The sequence below is a fragment of the Pseudophryne corroboree genome, chromosome 1, assembly GCF_028390025.1.
Source record: "Pseudophryne corroboree isolate aPseCor3 chromosome 1, aPseCor3.hap2, whole genome shotgun sequence".
NCBI classification, from domain to species: domain Eukaryota; kingdom Metazoa; phylum Chordata; class Amphibia; order Anura; family Myobatrachidae; genus Pseudophryne; species Pseudophryne corroboree.
This window is the reverse complement of record NC_086444.1, coordinates 289,466,723-289,487,316: the sequence shown is the minus strand read 5'-3', so window position 1 is coordinate 289,487,316 and position 20,594 is coordinate 289,466,723. Positions and strand designations below refer to the sequence as shown.

The window sequence follows — 20,594 nt, the reverse complement described above, 5'->3', positions numbered from 1 at the left end:
GGACTCATATGAGGTGCAAATATGGCAGTGTGCATCGTGATATTTTTCTGACTTTGACATGACCAATACTGTTTAATGATAAAAGTGAATTCTATGAGTAGCAATTGTTTGTTGAAATACATCCTTATGATTTACATTCTATATGACTGGCGTCCATTCTTCCATGAATAGAATATTCCTAATGATTTAAAGATATATATGTCTAGATGCAACCTCTGCTGGATTGTTATTAAAAGGTACACAATTAGTGATGAATTATTATAAATCACTAAAGGGTTAAAATTATACATTTGCTTCAAAGATATGAAATATAGTAATATAATACAAACAATAGGGACAGACAGAGAAAAGGGGGGAAAGAGCAATAAATCACCCTTTATCAACCACAATACATGTACTGTATATCGTCATATGTATAAAAAAGGTCTGGCAGTGTTAGGATATGGTACGCTCTGTACCTGTCTCCTTCTGTGTACCAGTCTTTGGGGTCAATTCTATTCGGCAACTAAAGAATAGCGCCGGGAATTAGCTCCCGACGCTATTCAATTCTGCTACTAGTTGCCCGCAATTGTCGGGAATTCTTCTCTCATCCCCGGGGGATGAGAGAATAAACCCGACAAAAGTGCTGCCTCGCGGCCGGCGCGAGGCTGATTCTGTCGGGAATCAGCCTCGCGCCGGGTAGTTAAGTCGGAGAATGCCCGTTCTCCCGACAAAACTACCTGTTAAGTCGGCGAGAACGGGACATCGCTGACTTAACTTTAGCTGAATTGAATAGCGTCGGGAGCTAATTCCCGGCGCTATTCTTTAGTTGCCGAATAGAATTGACCCCTTTGTGTGCATCCCCTAGTGTTAGAGCTCTAGTGACAAGAGTCACTTGGAGGCGGAGTCATATGATGTAAGTTCCTGTTCCTCCATCTCTAGGAGAGAGTGAGGAGAGCGTGACACACATAGAGACTGAGAAACAGAGTCCTGGTGTACAAGTGAGCAAAGCTGAGACTGGGAGCAGGTCTTCGGTACAGAGACTCACAGTGTTTCCAGTGCATGCATCATCTTGTCTACAATGGGAGTCAGACTGCACGCTTGTGCAGACCTCCATGCTTCACCACCACAGACATCTCCTGATAAGTACCACTACTTAATGCTGTTACCTTGTGTGATATATGGGCTCCTGATTACCACTATCAGTATTACATCTGAGTCACTTGTGTTCACTAAATAAACCTGCATTACTGTTTAAGTCATCTAAGTGTGGGACGTCACTGCACCAGATCGCCCAGTACATTCTGCCAACAGGTTATGGGCGCAGTCCCATGCCCAGACCCACGTGTACTTGAAGATTAACCCCCTGAGTACTGTTAAATAATCACAGTGACACAGTTTAAAGTGACATTTTATACAAGTGCAGAAAGGATGTATAGCACAAGACACAGCATGAACTTTGCTAAGCTGAAAGGTTCAGAGAACTATGCTACATGGAAGTTTACCATGGAAATGCAGCTTAAGAGGGAAAAGTTGTGGAAGGCTACTATAGACCCGGGAGTAAGTCCAAACCAAGATGACATAGACAGAGCCATTGGGATGATAGGTTTAGCTGTGGAGCAGCATGTCTATTCAACAGTCAGTGGGAAAGTGTCAGCTAAGGACATGTGGACAGCCCTGCAAAATGAATATGAAGATAAAGGTCTAATGAGAAGGATAAGTTTAATACGCATGCTATATGAAACGAAACTGAGTGCCTGCAAGGACATGAATGATTTCATTGATAAGTTATTGTCGACAGCTCAGCAGTTGGCATCTGTAGGGGCACAGGTGGACTAGGAAGAAATCACAATGGCCATGTTACAGAATCTGATGCCAGATTTGATTTTTTGGTGTTAGTCAAACAACACTAAAATGACAACAGAGATTGTAAGAGCCAAGTTGCTGCAGTTCCAAGAACGTATTCCTGTTGACACCATAGCTGAGGGTTCTGCCTTGATTACAAAGGGCTCAAAGTCCGTAAAGCACAAATTCAAGTGTTTTGTATGTCACAAGATAGGACATAAAGCTTCAGATTGCAGAATGTGAAATTCTAGTGGTGCGCAGAAGCAGCGTGACAAACACAACGAGTCAGCCCTGAATGTAGCAGACAGTCACAGGAAGGATTGCTGGTACATAGACTCGGAGGCCACTAGACATTTCAGTTGCAATAAGCATTGGTTCAATTCTTTAACACTGTGTGTTCCCACTACAGTTACAGGGATTGGAAATAAGGCCCTTACTGCATTAGAAGCTAGGACAATACCAGTACATTTAAGAATTGTATTTGAGACAGTTGTTACAGATATCCAAGATGTATTGTATGTGCCTGATTTAGGAAGTAATCTCATTACTATCAGCATCCTAGAGAAAAAAGGCTACAAAGTCCAATTTCAGAATGGCAAGTGTATGGTGCAAAATAAAAGAGGGACTGTTATTGCTTCAGCAACCCAGTGCAACCAACTATATGTTATTACAGTACACTGAGGAGTGTACTGCAATGATGGCTAGTGAGGAAAAACAGTCAAGGGACCTGTGGCACAAACGCTTGGTTTATCTGGGTTATGACAACGTTCAGAAACTGCTAGATGGAATGGTAACAGGGATCACCGTGAGCAATGCTGAAAGACCCATATGTGAGAGTTGCATAAAAGGCAAGCAAACTCGTGACCCATTTCCACACTCAGTAAATAGAGCAGAGACACCGTTAGCTCTAGGTCCAATGAAGGAAGACTTAATCAGTGGCTACAGGTATTTCATGACTCTCATTGATGAGTCCACAAGAATGACACACGTGTACTTCCTTAAAGAGAAGAGTGAAGTTGTCAACAAAATTGTGGAGTACAAAAACCTGGTAGAGAATCAGACAGGTTTGAAACTAAAGATCCTGAGATCAGACAATGGTGGATAGTATGATAACAAAGTCTTAGCCGCATTCCTCCGAAAATATGGCATAAAGCATCAGCTAACAATTGCCTACACACCGGAACAGAATGGCGTGAGTGAGCGGGCAAACCGCACAATTATTGAGAGAGCACGGACTGTTAAGTGATGCTGGACTGGAAAAGAAGTTTTGGGCAGAAGCAGTATGTACTGCAGTATACCTAAAGAATTGTGCACCTACAGTGGCCATCAAAGGTAAAACTCCACTGGAGGCGTATTCCAGGAAAAAGCCAAGTATCAGTCATCTTTGTGTCTTTGGGAGCAAAGGAGAAAAGGAGAACGATCGATCCAAAATCCATAGAATGTATAATGCTCAGGTACTGCAACGAAAGCAAAGGATACAGACTTTGGGATGTTTCAAGTAAACGTCTTCTTAAATCCAGAGATGTGGTATTCTAGGAGACAGCACCACTAACTGGAGCAGTGGAGCAACAACAAAATGTATTATTGGATGTACAGGCAGAAGAAAGCATGTCTAAATCTAAGAGTGTCAAAGCAGACAACAAGTCAGAGAACAGAATTTCCACGAGGAGCAACAATGGTATTCCAGCCAAGACATACAGTGAGGAGTATGCAAATATAGCTTACTGTGAACCTTAAAACATACAGGAAGCAACGTCAAGCAGTGATTGGACAAAGTGGAAGCCAGCAATTGATACAGAACTGTCAACACTACATTATCTACTGTTATATCAACTAGACTTTGATTCCACATTCCTAAATGGGGAATTGATTGAGGAAATTTATATGGAACCACCTAAACATTATGATATGGACATATTCCAGACTGGGAATGTTTGTCTCTTAAAGAAGTCGTTATACGGCGTCAAGCAAAGTGGTCATTGCTGGTATGTAAAGTTGGATGCAGCGTTACTAGAAATTAACTTTGTTAGGTCAGAGATTGATCACTGCCTATACCACAAAACCATCAAAGAAAAGTTGTTCTTCATAGCTGTCTATGTGGATGATTTACTTTTGGCAGGTCAAGAAGATCACATCACTGATGTCAAGCACCAGCTTAAACAAAGATTCAAGTTGAAAGATTTAGGCCATGCAAATCATCTATAAGGTATGAAAATTGTACAAAACCTGCAAGAGGGAACTGTTACAATTGACCAACAAACATACATTGAGGCAATAATTTCCAAGTACGGAATGACAGATGCAAAACCAGTAAGTACTCCCATTGATAAAAGTACAAAGATGATCAAGGCCATGTCACCAAGCCAGTTCGCATATAATCCTGGGAGACAACAATTGTCTGCCGTAAAGAGAATACTAAGGTACCTCAAAGGTACAAGTTCACTAAAGCTGAGATTTTTAAGTTCAACAGATACCAGCTTAAAAGTATTCTGTGATGCCGACTGGGGATCAGATGAGGATGACAAACATTCTTTTACTGGATACCTGTTTGCACTGACGGGCGCATCCATAAGCTGTGCAAGTAGGAAACAACCCACAGTTGCTTTTTCTACAACAGAGGCAGAGTAAATGGCGCTCACAGAAACTTCAAAAGAAGCGCTTTGGATAAGAGAGACTTTATGCGAATTAGGTCTTCTTTACCATAGTGAGATCATCATCATAAAGTGTGATAAGAGAGCAATTGATCTTTCTTGTAGCACAAAGCATCATGGACGGTTGTGGAGTACAAAAACCTGGTAGAGAATCAGACAGGTTTGAAACTAAAGATCCTGAGATCAGACAATGGTGTTTTCTACAACAGAGGCAGAGTAAATGGCGCTCACAGAAACTTCAAAAGAAGCGCTTTGGATTAGAGAGACTTTATGCGAATTAGGTCTTCTTTACCATAGTGAGATCATCATCATAAAGTGTGATAAGAGAGCAATTGATCTTTCTTGTAGCACAAAGCATCATGGACGGTTTAAGCAGATTGCTATAAGACATCATTTAATTCGTGAGTTGATGGAAAAAAAGTCCTTCGATGTGGAATAAGTGAAGAAAATATTGCCGACATGTTGACAAAACAACTGTCATCATACTTGCTACTTTCATTCCTGATGGAATGTGGACTAGAATGTGATTAATGTTGATTTAGTCTTACTGTTTTTCCTTCACGTTATGTTTTCGGTTACAGATGTGACTTTATTGATTTGTTTGATAAAATGTCATGTTCTTTAAACGTGACCGGAGACAGTCTTGAGCGAGGGGGAGTGTTAGGATATGGTATGCTCTGCACCCGTCTCCTTCTGTGTACCAGTCTATGGGTGCATCCCCTAGTGTTAGAGCTCTAGTGCTAGTAGTCACTGGGAGGCAGAGTCATATGATGTAAGTTCCTATTCCCAGGGCCGGCGCTACCATTAGGCAGCTTTAGGCAGCTGCCTATGAGTGCCGGCCACTGGGAGGCGGCACCGCACGTTGCCCATGACAATTGCTTCCTTCATTTCCTTTGCTCAGCTGGGCTCCTCCTCTTCCTTAAGAAACTGAGGAGCAGGGATGCCGCAGCCACCCAACTGTTATCAGCCGTCACGGCACTGATGTCAGCGTAACATGGGTAAGTGCTGTGTAACCCATCGGGAGAAATGCAGGGCAGCTCTTGTAAAATTCCAAAAGCTGCTGACTGCTCCTCGCTCTGTCTACAATCCTCCCTCTCCACCCTCCTCCAGCCCTTCCACGATAGGACCCAGCATATTCCAGCCCCGCACTACGACAGCAGTCTCCTTGTTAATGCAGACTCTCTCATGTTACGCGGAACCACAACTCCCGCAATTGCAACCTGCTTTTTACTCCGCCCGCCTCCCGCGATAGCATCCTGCTTTTTACCCACCCCCGCCTCCCACGATGGCATCCCGCTTTTTACCCGCCCCCAGCTCCCGTGATGGTATCCCGCTTTTTACCAGTCCCCGCCTCCCACGATGGTATCCTGCTTTTTACCTGCCCCCGTGATGGTATCACGCTTTTTACCTGTCCCCACCTCCCACGATGGCATTCCACTTTTTACCCACCTCCGCCTCCTGCGATTGCAGGGGAGCCATGGCCGCCCAACTGATTAGCGAGCACAGCACTGATGTCGGTGTAATATGGGTAAGTGCTGTGTAACCATCTGTCTGCTGACTTCCCCCTGTGATTGCATCAAGCTTTTTACCTGCTGTGATTGCCTCCCACATATTACACATAAAACCTCAGCCCCCACCACCACGATTGCCTCCGCATGTTACCTGCCTCCTCTCCTGCGGTTGCCTCCTGCATGATATGTATATATTTATTTCACCCCAAGCTCCATATACAGTATAAATCTATATACTGTATCTGTCCATCATCCGTGCCCTACCACCGCTTACACTCACATGCACACACACACACACTACAGCTTGCCTGCTGTAGGCATTTTGCCTAAGGTGCCAAGAAACCTTGCATCGGCCCTGCCTGTTCCTCCATCTCTAGGAGAGAGTGAGGAGAGTTTGACACACAGAGAGACTGAGAGACAGGGTGCTGGTGTACAAGTGTGAGTTGAGACTGGGAGCAGATCTCAGCTACAGAGACTCACAGTGTTTCCAGTAGAGATGAGCGGGTTCGGTTTCTCTGAATCCGAACCCGCACGAACTTCATGTTTTTTTCACGGGTCCGAGCAGACTCGGATCTTCCCGCCTTGCTTGGTTAACCCGAGCGCGCCCGAACGTCATCATGACGCTGTCGGATTCTCGCGAGACTCGGATTCTATATAAGGAGCCGCGCGTCGCCGCCATTTTCACACGTGCATTGAGATTGATAGGGAGAGGACGTGGCTGGCGTCCTCTCCATTTAGATTAGGGTTGAGAGAGAGAGAGAGAGATTGACCTGAGGCTGTGATACTGTAGAAGAGAGTGCAGAGTTTAGTGACTGACGACCACAGTGACCACCAGACAGTGCAGTTGTTTGTTTTATTTAATATATCCGTTCTCTGCCTGAAAAAAACGATACACACAGTGACTCAGTCACATACCATATCTGTGTGCACTGCTCAGCCTAGTGTGCTGCATCAATGTATATATATATCTGACTGTGCTCAGCTCACACAGCTTATAATTGTGGGGGAGACTGGGGAGCACTGCAGTGCCAGTTATAGGTTATAGCAGGAGCCAGGAGTACATAATATTATATTAAAATTAAACAGTGCACACTTTTGCTGCAGGAGTGCCACTGCCAGTGTGACTAGTGACCAGTGACCTGACCACCAGTATATATAATATTAGTAGTATACTATCTCTTTATCAACCAGTCTATATTAGCAGCAGACACAGTACAGTGCGGTAGTTCACGGCTGTGGCTACCTCTGTGTCGGCACTCGGCAGCCCGTCCATAATTGTATATACCACCTAACCGTGGTTTTTTTTTCTTTCTTTATAGTCATACTAGTTACGAGTATACTATCTCTTTATCAACCAGTCTATATTAGCAGCAGACACAGTACAGTGCGGTAGTTCACGGCTGTGGCTACCTCTGTGTCGGCACTCGGCAGCCCGTCCATAATTGTATATACCACCTAACCGTGGTTTTTCTTTCTTTCTTTATACATACATACTAGTTACGAGTATACTATCTCTTTATCAACCAGTCTATATTAGCAGCAGGCACAGTACAGTGCGGTAGTTCACGGCTGTGGCTACCTCTGTGTCGGCACTCGGCAGCCCGTCCATAATTGTATATACCACCTAACCGTGGTTTTTTTTTCTTTCTTTATACATACATACTAGTTACGAGTATACTATCTCTTTATCAACCAGTCTATATATTAGCAGCAGACACAGTACAGTGCGGTAGTTCACGGCTGTGGCTACCTCTGTGTCGGCACTCGGCAGCCCGTCCATAATTGTATATACCACCTAACCGTGGTTTTTTTTTCTTTCTTTATACATACATACTAGTTACGAGTATACTATCTCTTTATCAACCAGTCTATATATTAGCAGCAGACACAGTACAGTGCGGTAGTTCACGGCTGTGGCTACCTCTGTGTCGGCACTCGGCAGCCCGTCCATAATTGTATATACCACCTAACCGTGGTTTTTTTTTCTTTCTTTATAGTCATACTAGTTACGAGTATACTATCTCTTTATCAACCAGTCTATATTAGCAGCAGACACAGTACAGTGCGGTAGTTCACGGCTGTGGCTACCTCTGTGTCGGCACTCGGCAGCCCGTCCATAATTGTATATACCACCTAACCGTGGTTTTTTTTTCTTTCTTTATACATACATACTAGTTACGAGTATACTATCTCTTTATCAACCAGTCTATATATTAGCAGCAGACACAGTACAGTGCGGTAGTTCACGGCTGTGGCTACCTCTGTGTCGGCACTCGGCAGCCCGTCCATAATTGTATATACCACCTAACCGTGGTTTTTTTTTCTTTCTTTATACATACATACTAGTTACGAGTATACTATCTCTTTATCAACCAGTCTATATATTAGCAGCAGACACAGTACAGTGCGGTAGTTCACGGCTGTGGCTACCTCTGTGTCGGCACTCGGCAGCCCGTCCATAATTGTATATACCACCTAACCGTGGTTTTTTTTTCTTTCTTTATACATACATACTAGTTACGAGTATACTATCTCTTTATCAACCAGTCTATATATTAGCAGCAGACACAGTACAGTGCGGTAGTTCACGGCTGTGGCTACCTCTGTGTCGGCACTCGGCAGCCCGTCCATAATTGTATATACCACCTAACCGTGGTTTTTTTTTCTTCTTTATACATACATACTACTACGACATCTCTTTATCAACCAGTCTATATTAGCAGCAGACACAGTACAGTACGGTAGTTCACGGCTGTGGCTACCTCTGTGTCTGCACTCGGCAGGCAGTCCGTCCATAATTGTATACCACCTAACCGTGGTTTTTTTTTCTTTCTTCTTTATACATACATAGTTACATAGACATCTCTTTATCAACCAGTCTATATTAGCAGCAGACACAGTACAGTACGGTAGTTCACGGCTGTGGCTACCTCTGTGTCTGCACTCGGCAGGCAGTCCGTCCATAATTGTATACCACCTAACCGTGCTTTTTTTTTCTTTCTTCTTTATACATTCATAGTTACATAGACATCTCTTTATCAACCAGTCTATATTAGCAGCAGACACAGTACAGTACGGTAGTTCACGGCTGTGGCTACCTCTGTGTCTGCACTCGGCAGGCAGTCCATAATTGTATACTAGTATCCATCTCCATTGTTTACCTGAGGTGCCTTTTAGTTGTGCCTATTAAAATATGGAGAACAAAAATGTTGAGGTTCCAAAATTAGGGAAATATCAAGATCCACTTCCACCTCGTGCTGAAGCTGCTGCCACTAGTCATGGCCGAGACGATGAAATGCCAGCAACGTCGTCTGCCAAGGCCGATGCCCAATGTCATAGTACAGAGCATGTCAAATCCAAAACACCAAATATCAGAAAAAAAAGGACTCCAAAACCTAAAATAAAATTGTCGGAGGAGAAGCGTAAACTTGCCAATATGCCATTTACGACACGGAGTGACAAGGAACGGCTGAGGCCCTGGCCTATGTTCATGGCTAGTGGTTCAGCTTCACATGAGGATGGAAGCACTCAGCCTCTCGCTAGAAAAATGAAAAGACTCAAGCTGGCAAAAGCAGCACAGCAAAGAACTGTGCATTCTTCGAAATCCCAAATCCACAAGGAGAGTCCAATTGTGTCGGTTGCGATGCCTGACCTTCCCAACACTGGACGTGAAGAGCATGCGCCTTCCACCATTTGCACGCCCCCTGCAAGTGCTGGAAGGAGCACCCGCAGTCCAGTTCCTGATAGTCAGATTGAAGATGTCAGTGTTGAAGTACACCAGGATGAGGAGGATATGGGTGTTGCTGGCGCTGGGGAGGAAATTGACCAGGAGGATTCTGATGGTGAGGTGGTTTGTTTAAGTCAGGCACCCGGGGAGACACCTGTTGTCCGTGGGAGGAATATGGCCGTTGACATGCCAGGTGAAAATACCAAAAAAATCAGCTCTTCGGTGTGGAGGTATTTCACCAGAAATGCGGACAACAGGTGTCAAGCCGTGTGTTCCCTTTGTCAAGCTGTAATAAGTAGGGGTAAGGACGTTAACCACCTCGGAACATCCTCCCTTATACGTCACCTGCAGCGCATTCATAATAAGTCAGTGACAAGTTCAAAAACTTTGGGTGACAGCGGAAGCAGTCCACTGACCAGCAAATCCCTTCCTCTTGTAACCAAGCTCACGCAAACCACCCCACCAACTCCCTCAGTGTCAATTTCCTCCTTCCCCAGGAATGCCAATAGTCCTGCAGGCCATGTCACTGGCAATTCTGACGAGTCCTCTCCTGCCTGGGATTCCTCCGATGCATCCTTGCGTGTAACGCCTACTGCTGCTGGCGCTGCTGTTGTTGCCGCTGGGAGTCGATGGTCATCCCAGAGGGGAAGTCGTAAGCCCACTTGTACTACTTCCAGTAAGCAATTGACTGTTCAACAGTCCTTTGCGAGGAAGATGAAATATCACAGCAGTCATCCTACTGCAAAGCGGATAACTGAGGCCTTGGCATCCTGGGTGGTGAGAAACGTGGTTCCGGTATCCATCATTACTGCAGAGCCAACTAGAGACTTGTTGGAGGTACTGTGTCCCCGGTACCAAATACCATCTAGGTTCCATTTCTCTAGGCAGGCGATACCGAAAATGTACACAGACCTCAGAAAAAGAGTCACCAGTGTAGTAAAAAATGCAGCTGTACCCAATGTCCACTTAACCACGGACATGTGGACAAGTGGAGCAGGGCAGGGTCAGGACTATATGACTGTGACAGCCCACTGGGTAGATGTATGGACTCCCGCCGCAAGAACAGCAGCGGCGGCACCAGTAGCAGCATCTCGCAAACGCCAACTCTTTCCTAGGCAGGCTACGCTTTGTATCACCGCTTTCCAGAATACGCACACAGCTGAAAACCTCTTACGGCAACTGAGGAAGATCATCGCGGAATGGCTTACCCCAATTGGACTCTCATGTGGATTTGTGGCATCGGACAACGCCAGCAATATTGTGTGTGCATTAAATATGGGCAAATTCCAGCACGTCCCATGTTTTGCACATACCTTGAATTTGGTGGTGCAGAATTTTTTAAAAAACGACAGGGGCGTGCAAGAGATGCTGTCGGTGGCCAGAAGAATTGCAGGACACTTTCGGCGTACAGGCACCACGTACAGAAGACTGGAGCACCACCAAAAACTACTGAACCTGCCCTGCCATCATCTGAAGCAAGAAGTGGTAACGAGGTGGAATTCAACCCTCTATATGCTTCAGAGGTTGGAGGAGCAGCAAAAGGCCATTCAAGCCTATACAATTGAGCACGATATAGTAGGTGGAATGCACCTGTCTCAAGCGCAGTGGAGAATGATTTCAACGTTGTGCAAGGTTCTGATGCCCTTTGAACTTGCCACACGTGAAGTCAGTTCAGACACTGCCAGCCTGAGTCAGGTCATTCCCCTCATCAGGCTTTTGCAGAAGAAGCTGGAGACATTGAAGGAGGAGCTAACACGGAGCGATTCCGCTAGGCATGTGGGACTTGTGGATGGAGCCCTTAATTCGCTTAACAAGGATTCACGGGTGGTCAATCTGTTGAAATCAGAGCACTACATTTTGGCCACCGTGCTCGATCCTAGATTTAAAGCCTACCTTGGATCTCTCTTTCCGGCAGACACAAGTCTGCTGGGGTTGAAAGACCTGCTGGTGACAAAATTGTCAAGTCAAGCGGAACGCGACCTGTCAACATCTCCTCCTTCACATTCTCCCGCAACTGGGGGTGCGAGGAAAAGGCTCAGAATTCCGAGCCCACCCGCTGGCGGTGATGCAGGGCAGTCTGGAGCGACTGCTGATGCTGACATCTGGTCCGGACTGAAGGACCTGACAACGATTACGGACATGTCGTCTACTGTCACTGCATATGATTCTCTCAACATTGATAGAATGGTGGAGGATTATATGAGTGACCGCATCCAAGTAGGCACGTCACACAGTCCGTACTTATACTGGCAGGAAAAAGAGGCAATTTGGAGGCCCTTGCACAAACTGGCTTTATTCTACCTAAGTTGCCCTCCCACAAGTGTGTACTCCGAAAGAGTGTTTAGTGCCGCCGCTCACCTTGTCAGCAATCGGCGTACGAGGTTACATCCAGAAAATGTGGAGAAGATGATGTTCATTAAAATGAATTATAATCAATTCCTCCGCGGAGACATTGACCAGCAGCAATTGCCTCCACAAAGTACACAGGGAGCTGAGATGGTGGATTCCAGTGGGGACGAATTGATAATCTGTGAGGAGGGGGATGTACACGGTGATATATCGGAGGGTGAAGATGAGGTGGACATCTTGCCTCTGTAGAGCCAGTTTGTGCAAGGAGAGATTAATTGCTTCTTTTTTGGGGGGGGTCCAAACCAACCCGTCATATCAGTCACAGTCGTGTGGCAGACCCTGTCACTGAAATGATGGGTTGGTTAAAGTGTGCATGTCCTGTTTATACAACATAAGGGTGGGTGGGAGGGCCCAAGGACAATTCCATCTTGCACCTCTTTTTTCTTTTCTTTTTCTTTGCATCATGTGCTGATTGGGGAGGGTTTTTTGGAAGGGACATCCTGCGTGACACTGCAGTGCCACTCCTAAATGGGCCCGGTGTTTGTGTCGGCCACTAGGGTCGCTAATCTTACTCACACAGTCAGCTACCTCATTGCGCCTCTTTTTTTCTTTGCGTCATGTGCTGTTTGGGGAGGGTTTTTTGGAAGGGACATCCTGCGTGACACTGCAGTACCACTCCTAGATGGGCCCGGTGTTTGTGTCGGCCACTAGGGTCGCTAATCTTACTCACACAGCTACCTCATTGCGCCTCTTTTTTTCTTTGCGTCATGTGCTGTTTGGGGAGGGTTTTTTGGAAGGGCCATCCTGCGTGACACTGCAGTGCCACTCCTAGATGGGCCCGGTGTTTGTGTCGGCCACTAGGGTCGCTTATCTTACTCACACAGCGACCTCGGTGCAAATTTTAGGACTAAAAATAATATTGTGAGGTGTGAGGTATTCAGAATAGACTGAAAATGAGTGTAAATTATGGTTTTTGAGGTTAATAATACTTTGGGATCAAAATGACCCCCAAATTCTATGATTTAAGCTGTTTTTTAGTGTTTTTTGAAAAAAACACCCGAATCCAAAACACACCCGAATCCGACAAAAAAAATTCGGTGAGGTTTTGCCAAAACGCGTTCGAACCCAAAACACGGCCGCGGAACCGAACCCAAAACCAAAACACAAAACCCGAAAAATTTCAGGCGCTCATCTCTAGTTTCCAGTGCATGCATCATCTTCTCTACACTGGGAGTCAGAGTGCACGCTTGTGCAGTCCTCCACACTTCATCACCACAGACATCTCCTGATAAGTACCACTACTTAATGCTGTTACCTTGTCTGATATATGGGCTCCTGATTACCGCTATCAGTATTACATCTGAGTCACCTGTGTTCACTAAATAAACCTGCATTACTGTTTAAGTCATTTAAGTGTGTGGACTGACGTCACTGCACCAGATAGCCCAGTACACTCTGCCAACATGCAGCAGATATCTCCAATATACTGTATGCTGTGGACCAGGGAAAAAGCAAACCCCATAGATATCTATGAGGCTGTAATGTGTGTAACTTGTGGAGCTTGTGTCCCCCATTGGCAACGCCATCTATAGCAGATTATTGGTTGCTATGGGCAACTTCTCCACTTTAGTAGGTTTGATACATTTCACCCATAACACTTAATGCTGGTGTCACTTTAACAATACTAATTGCATAGTGAATAATTAAAACTTACAGCCCTTAAACGTCTTCATCATACACTTTAACTGTCCTCACTTTTAACCTCTGTGTTGTTGTGGAACCCTACTGGTCCTGCGTTGCACTTACTTGTGGTACCCAAATACAGCGTGTCTCACCCCTTTCAGTTGCTCTCTTCTGTTCCGGCTATGAAGTGGGTATAGAGCCCATGACCAGCAGAGTTCCCAAATACCCCGGTGCTTAGCACAAGGGGGGTAATTCAGATCTGATCCCAGCAGCAAATATGTTAGCCAATGGGCAAAACCATGTGCACTGGAGGGAGGCAAATATAACACGTGCAGCGAGAGCTAGATTTGGGTGGGTTATATTGTTTCTGTGCAGGGTAAATACTGGCTGCTTTAGTCTTACACTGCAATTTAGATTTCAGTTTGAACACACCCACCCAAATCGAACTCTCTCTGCACATGTTATATCTGCCCCCCCCCCCCCCCTTCCCGCAGCGCACATGGTTTTGCCCATTAGCTAACAAATTTGCTGCTGTGATTAGATCTGAATTAGGCCCAAAGCACCTAACGGAGGAAACACACATGGACAACAGGTGCAGCACAATAAAGAAATTTTGGGTGCCAGATTGGGGTGCCACAATGTTATATGGTTGGGGGGGGGGCATAGCAAAAAAATTGTGCTCCCCCAATGATTACACAGCCCCCCCATGCGGGGAGTGCTTACCGCCGGCTCTGGATCACTGCGGAGTCCCCAGTTCTGCTTTGGAAAGTCTGCAGCGACAGCGTGCTGCCCCATGTCCTGTGTCCTGGCAGGCTCTTCACATAGATGCATTATTGGGAGGAGGCGGGGATGTCCCAGCAGGCTCAGCATGGGCACGCCTCCTCCCAGTAATGCATCTGTGTGAAGAGCCGGCCAGGACACAGTGCATGGGGCAGCATGCAGCAGTGGCAGACTTTCCAAAGAAGGATTGGAGGTTCCGCAGTGATATGGCGGTAGGCGCTCCCCCTCCCCAGTGCCTGCACTTCTATTATGTTTGGGGGGGGCATGCTGCCCCCTTGCCCCCCCATTTCGACGCCCCTGATGCCAGACCGTCTCATAATGCAACAGGAAAATGTTATTTACACGTCTCCATATCCTTCAGCACCATACTTGCAGCAGATACAGTAGTAAGTGTTGTATATTTTAAGCTTGATAGTTGCAAAATATTATTTTCCACTCTAAACACTTCCAGCACAGTCCTATGCATATGACACAGCAGTGAAAAGACAGCACATACCATTGTTGCTGGGTGCAGTACTTTCTATGTAACATTTCAACAATTTGCTTATAAAGACCAATCGTTACATCAAATTTGTTTTATCGTCTAGTGTGTACCCATTAGATCGTTAGCAATGCACACGCCCATGGGTCGCTAGTGACATCCTCAGTCATCTGTACTGCAGCTTAATCTGGGGATATTGCTAGCGATGCCATGCTGTCGAACACAGCTCCAAACAACCGCTGTTCTGTCATTAGTGAGCTCACTGGGTACACACATTGTTTAGTGTGTACCCAGCATTAGAAAAGAGAGGTCCATGTGCAGCAGTTTTTGATAAAGTATCAGAACTATACGTACAGGAAGCAGCCAATAAAATTATTATATGTTTGGTATTGGTCGCACTGGTTCGATTCACAGAACCCCCATTGCATTTGTTGACAAAAGAGTTTCTTTTTTTAGAAGTTAAAGGGGTGCTTCCACAGGCAAATATATGTAAATTTTGAGCAAAAGGAGAAATGGTTTAATTGCCCTAAGGTAGTACACCACCTTAGGGCAATCAAATATTTTTCCTTTTGCTCAAACAAGTAGCCAATAAAGGGGGTCATTCCGAGTTGTTCGCTCATTATTTTTTTGTCGCAACGGAGCGAATAGTCGCTAATGCGCATGCGCAATGTCCGCAGTGCGACTGCGCCAAGTAAATTTGCTATGCAGTTAGGAATTTTACTCACGGCATTACAAGGTTTTTTTCTTCGTTCTGGTGATCGTAATGTTATTGACAGGAAGTGGGTGTTTCTGGGCGGAAACTGGCCGTTTTATGGGTGTGTGTGAAAAAACGCTACCGTTTCTGGGGAAAACGCGGGAGTGGCTGGAGAAACGAAGGAGTGTCTGGGCGAACGCTGGGTGTGTTTGTGACGTCAAACCAGGAACGACAAGCACTGAACTGATCGCAGATGCCGAGTAAGTCTGGAGCTACTCAGAAACTGCTAAGAAGTGTCTATTCGCAATTCTGCTAATCTTTCGTTCGCAATTTTAATATGCTAAGATTCACTCCCAGTAGGCGGCGGCTTAGCGTGTGCAAAGCTGCTAAAAGCAGCTTGCGAGCGAACAACTCGGAATGACCCCCAAAATGCCTTCTTTGAGATTTACTGACTACAAAAGCATGTGTCACAAAACATGTCACTCATAGTGACTGAGCATGGGCCCTCATTCCGAGTTGGTCGCTCGCAAGGCGATTTTAGCAGAGTTGCTCACGCTAAGCCGCCGCCTACTGGGAGTGAATCTTAGCATCTTAAAATTGCGAACGATGTATTCGCAATATTGCGATTACACACCTCGTAGCAGTTTCAGAGTAGCTCCAGACTTACTCGCCATCTGCGATCAGTTCAGTGCTTGTCGTTCCTGGTTTGACGTCACAAACACACCCAGCGTTCGCCCAGACACTCCTCCGTTTCTCCGGCCACTCCTGCGTTTTTTCCGGAAACGGTAGCGTTTATTCCCACACGCCCATAAAACGGCCTGTTTCCGCCCAGTAACACCCATTTCCTGTCAATCACATTACGATCGCCAGACCGATGAAAAAGCCGTGAGTAAAATTCCTAAGTACATAGCAAATTTACTTGGCGCAGTCGCAGTGCGAACATTGCGCATGCGCATTAAGCGGAAAATCGCTGCGATGCGAAGATTTTTACCGAGCGATCAACTCGGAATGAGGGCCATTGTTCTGTGCAGAATGATAATTACTTCTTGAAAAGCTCTATTCAGAAATCTCCCTGACCCTTGATTACTTCCCTGATGTTGATGTTGCACAACAGATCACTGCCAGCACAGTTTGTCCAGGATTGAAGATAAATTATGCATTGGAACTTTATCTCCCAATTACATTCTAGTTATTAAGCATTGCAATGACGTGCCCTCAATCAACATGTGTCATTGGCCTGGTGTAAAACATATTATAGAGGCAGCGTGGTTCATGTAAGATAAGCAAACCAATCACACAATTAGCATGGAGATTATAGAACAAAGAGATGTGGAATTGAAGAGCAACTAAAGTTCAAGGTAAACTAAAAAAAAAAAAAGTAATTTCTGTTATTGATCTACAACAAAAATTGCATACTAAACAGATTGTAATATAGGTGGAAAACAAACCTGAAAACATTGCTATAGCCAGATTTTGTTTTTATTTGATTTAGCAAAGGTTTCTAGTACACCTTAACAAAATTTAGTGTACAGTATTTAAAACTGCATGTACAATTGTCCTTAACAACAAAGTAAATAACTTCTCTTTTGTTTGTGATGAAATAAAACAGCTTTACATAAGTGTACAGTATACAATACTTAGAAATGCCAGAAAATAAAAATATCTATCTCTACATATTGGCCCTCATTCCGAGTTGATCGGTCGCAAGGCGAATTTAGCAGAGTTACACACGCTAAGCCGCCGCCTACTGGGAGTGAATCTTAGCTTCTTAAAATTGCGACCGATGTATTCGCAATAATGCGATTACTAACTACTTAGCAGTTTCAGAGTAGCTCCAGACTTACTCTGCCTGTGCGATCATTTCAGTGCTTGTCGTTCCTGGTTGACGTCACAAACACACCCAGCGTTCGCCCAGGCACTCCCACCGTTTCTCCGGCCACTCCTGCGTTTTTTCCGGAAACGGTAGCGTTTTCAGCCACACGCCCCTGAAACGCCGTGTTTTCGCCCAGTAACACCCATTTCCTGTCAATCACATTACGTTCGCCGGAGCGAAGAAAAAGCCGTGAGTAAAAATACTTTCTTCATAGTAAAGTTACTTGGCGCAGTCGCAGTGCGAACATTGCGCATGCGTACTAAGCGGATTTTCACTGCGATGCGATGAAAAATACCGAGCGAACAACTCGGAATGAGGGCCATTATAAATGAGAACATTGGGGGTAATTCTGAGTTGATCGCAGCAGCAAGTTTGTTAGCAATTGGGCAAAACCATGGCCCTCATTCCGAGTTGTTCACTCGCTAGCTGCTTTTAGCAGCATTGCACACGCTAGGCCGCCGCCCTCTGAGAGTGTATCTTAGCTTAGCAGAATAGCGAACGAAAGATTAGCAGAACTGCTACTAAATAATTCCTTGCAGTTTCTGAGTAGCTCCAGACCTACTCCTAGACTGCGATCACCTCAGTCCGTTTAGTTCCTGCTTTGACGTCACAAACACGCCCTGCGTTCGGCCAGCCACTCTCCCGTTTCTCCAGACACTCCCGCGTTTTTCCCTGACACTTCTGCGTTTTTTAGCACACTCCCGGAAAACGCTCAGTTACCACCCAGAAACACCCCTTTCCTGTCAATCACTCACCGATCAGCAGTGCGACTGAAAAGCGCCGCACAGACAACAGCAAAACTGCTAAGTTTTTAGTTAAATAAATAAGCGCATGCGCCCTGCGTGCCTTGCGCATGCGCATAAGGCAACAAATCACAGCATATCGAAAGTCGGCAACGAGCGAACAACTCGTAATGGCCACCCATGTGCACTGCAGGGGGGGCAGATATAACATTTGCAGAGAGAGTTAGATTTGGGTGGGTTATATTGTTTCTGTGCAGGGTAAATACTGGCTGCTTTATTTTTACACTGCAATGTAGATTTCAGTTTGAACACACCCCACCCAAATCTAACTCTCTCTGCACATGTTACATCTGTCCCCACCTGCAGTGCACATGGTTTTGCCCAACTGCTAATTAACTTGCTGCTGCGATCAACTCAGAATTAGGCCCATTGTTCGCTTGTTTGTTTGTTTGTTTGTTTGTTTGTTTGTCTGATTTTAATAAACTCCGAAACCACTGAACCAGTTGCAATGCAGTTTTTACCATTGTCTAGGCAATTTTCCTAGGCAGGTTTTAGGCTAAGTATCATTACAATTGTCATTGGGGTGCTTTGGGCATAGCTGTGTGGGTTGGGTCCCCTGCCTTGCTCCCGGCAAGTTGGCAGCGACAGGCGTATGTGCCTCAATAGCGACTGTTCAGAACATCACGGCAAATGTACTGTGTAGAGTGTTCCAAGATAGACTTATTCGTAGGTAAACTTTGTTAATTAATAATTCTTTGGACTATGATCTATTAATGTGGGTCAGAGCTATAAATAATTTTTTTCATTTTTGTTGAGATTTTACAATATCTAGGAGAAAATCTTCACTTGGTCGTGACAGTGCTGCTGGTAAAAGGGCAAGAAGAACATTGGGCCTTATTCAGAGTTGATCACAGCAGCAAATTTGTTAGCAATTGGGCAAAACCATGGTGGTCATTCCGAGTTGTTCGCTCGTTGCCGAGTTTCACTATATTGCGATTAGTCGCTTACTGCGCATGCGCAAGGTTCGCAGAGCGCAAGCGCTTAGTTATTTTACTGAAAAGTTAGGTATTTTACTCACGGCATAATGAGGATTTTTCATCGTTCTGGTGATCGTACTGTGATTGACAGGAAGTGGGTGTTTCTGGGCGGAAACTGGCCGTTTTCTGGGCATGTGCGAAAAAACGCTGGCGTTTCTGGGAAAAACGCGGGAGTGTCTGAAGAAACGGGGGAGTGTCTGGGCGAACGCTGGCTGTGTTTGTGACGTCAAACCAGGAACGAAACTGACTGAACTAATCGCAATGGCTGAGTAAGTCTGGAGCTACTCAGAAACTGCTAAGAATTTTCTATTATACAAAGTAGATGTGATTCCGCACCGGTATTCTAAAGGTTCTATAAGATAAATATCAGGATGATATTCATGAATTATTAGTATTATGTAGTACCAGAATGAAGTATGATTATACACGTATAATTAGTGTTAATTAAAGAGTCTGGTGGTGCACCCAGAGTCAGAAGAAAACCAAGGAAAAAGAAAAAATACAGAAGACTCTTGTGTGGATGCACTCTTATTTTTAGAAATTGATTAATGTGATGATATTAAAACATAACTTTTATTCAATGATTACTCTAAGAAAAAATCCACCAGTTAAGGTCTGGAAAGAATGTATATAGCTAATTGCGTGTGGTTCAGGTCATTTGCATCTCTAAGGGATGCTGATTTGTTAACATGGCTGGTTCGACCTGCTTGGTAGGGTATATATATATATATATATATATATATATATATATATATATAATATATATATAGTACCTAGATTGACACGTATTTATAAAAAAAAATAAAAAAAAAATAATTGGAAATGTTCTGGTTAGTCTATATGCATAGACTACAGGAAGGATGTAGACACTCTTGCTCTACACCCTGTTCCTATCCAACCAGTACAAGCACTGCTTGTATTATTGGGACCTCTGGGGGTCATCAAAGCTCAATTATAGGAGGAGTATAGATCCTGATTAGTGATGGGCCAATCCCGATCTATGACATATCAAGACAAACGGTACTTTGATTAAAGAATATAGTGCAGAAAAAGAAATAATAGGGGAGAAAGTGGTGATCCTGCTGTTGGCTTGGAGTCGAGCAGATCATAAATTACAACACCGGGTATTCTCTGGGGGTCACCCTCACAGGTACTGACCCAGCCCGCCACCGTTTTGCTTCCAAGATCGGACGAGATCGGGCTCAGTCGGTGGGGTATGGTAGTAATTCCTGTATCTGCTA

General features: G+C 44.9%; 1 protein-coding gene and 1 pseudogene across 4 annotated transcripts in view; both read right to left on the bottom strand.

Annotated features, from left to right (window-relative positions):
* Positions 1 to 20,594, bottom strand: part of CMKLR1 (chemerin chemokine-like receptor 1) — a 294,087-nt gene that overhangs the window by 201,923 nt on the left and 71,570 nt on the right. The window lies entirely within an intron of this gene.
* On the bottom strand, positions 20,463 to 20,581 carry LOC134948314 (5S ribosomal RNA; annotated as a pseudogene).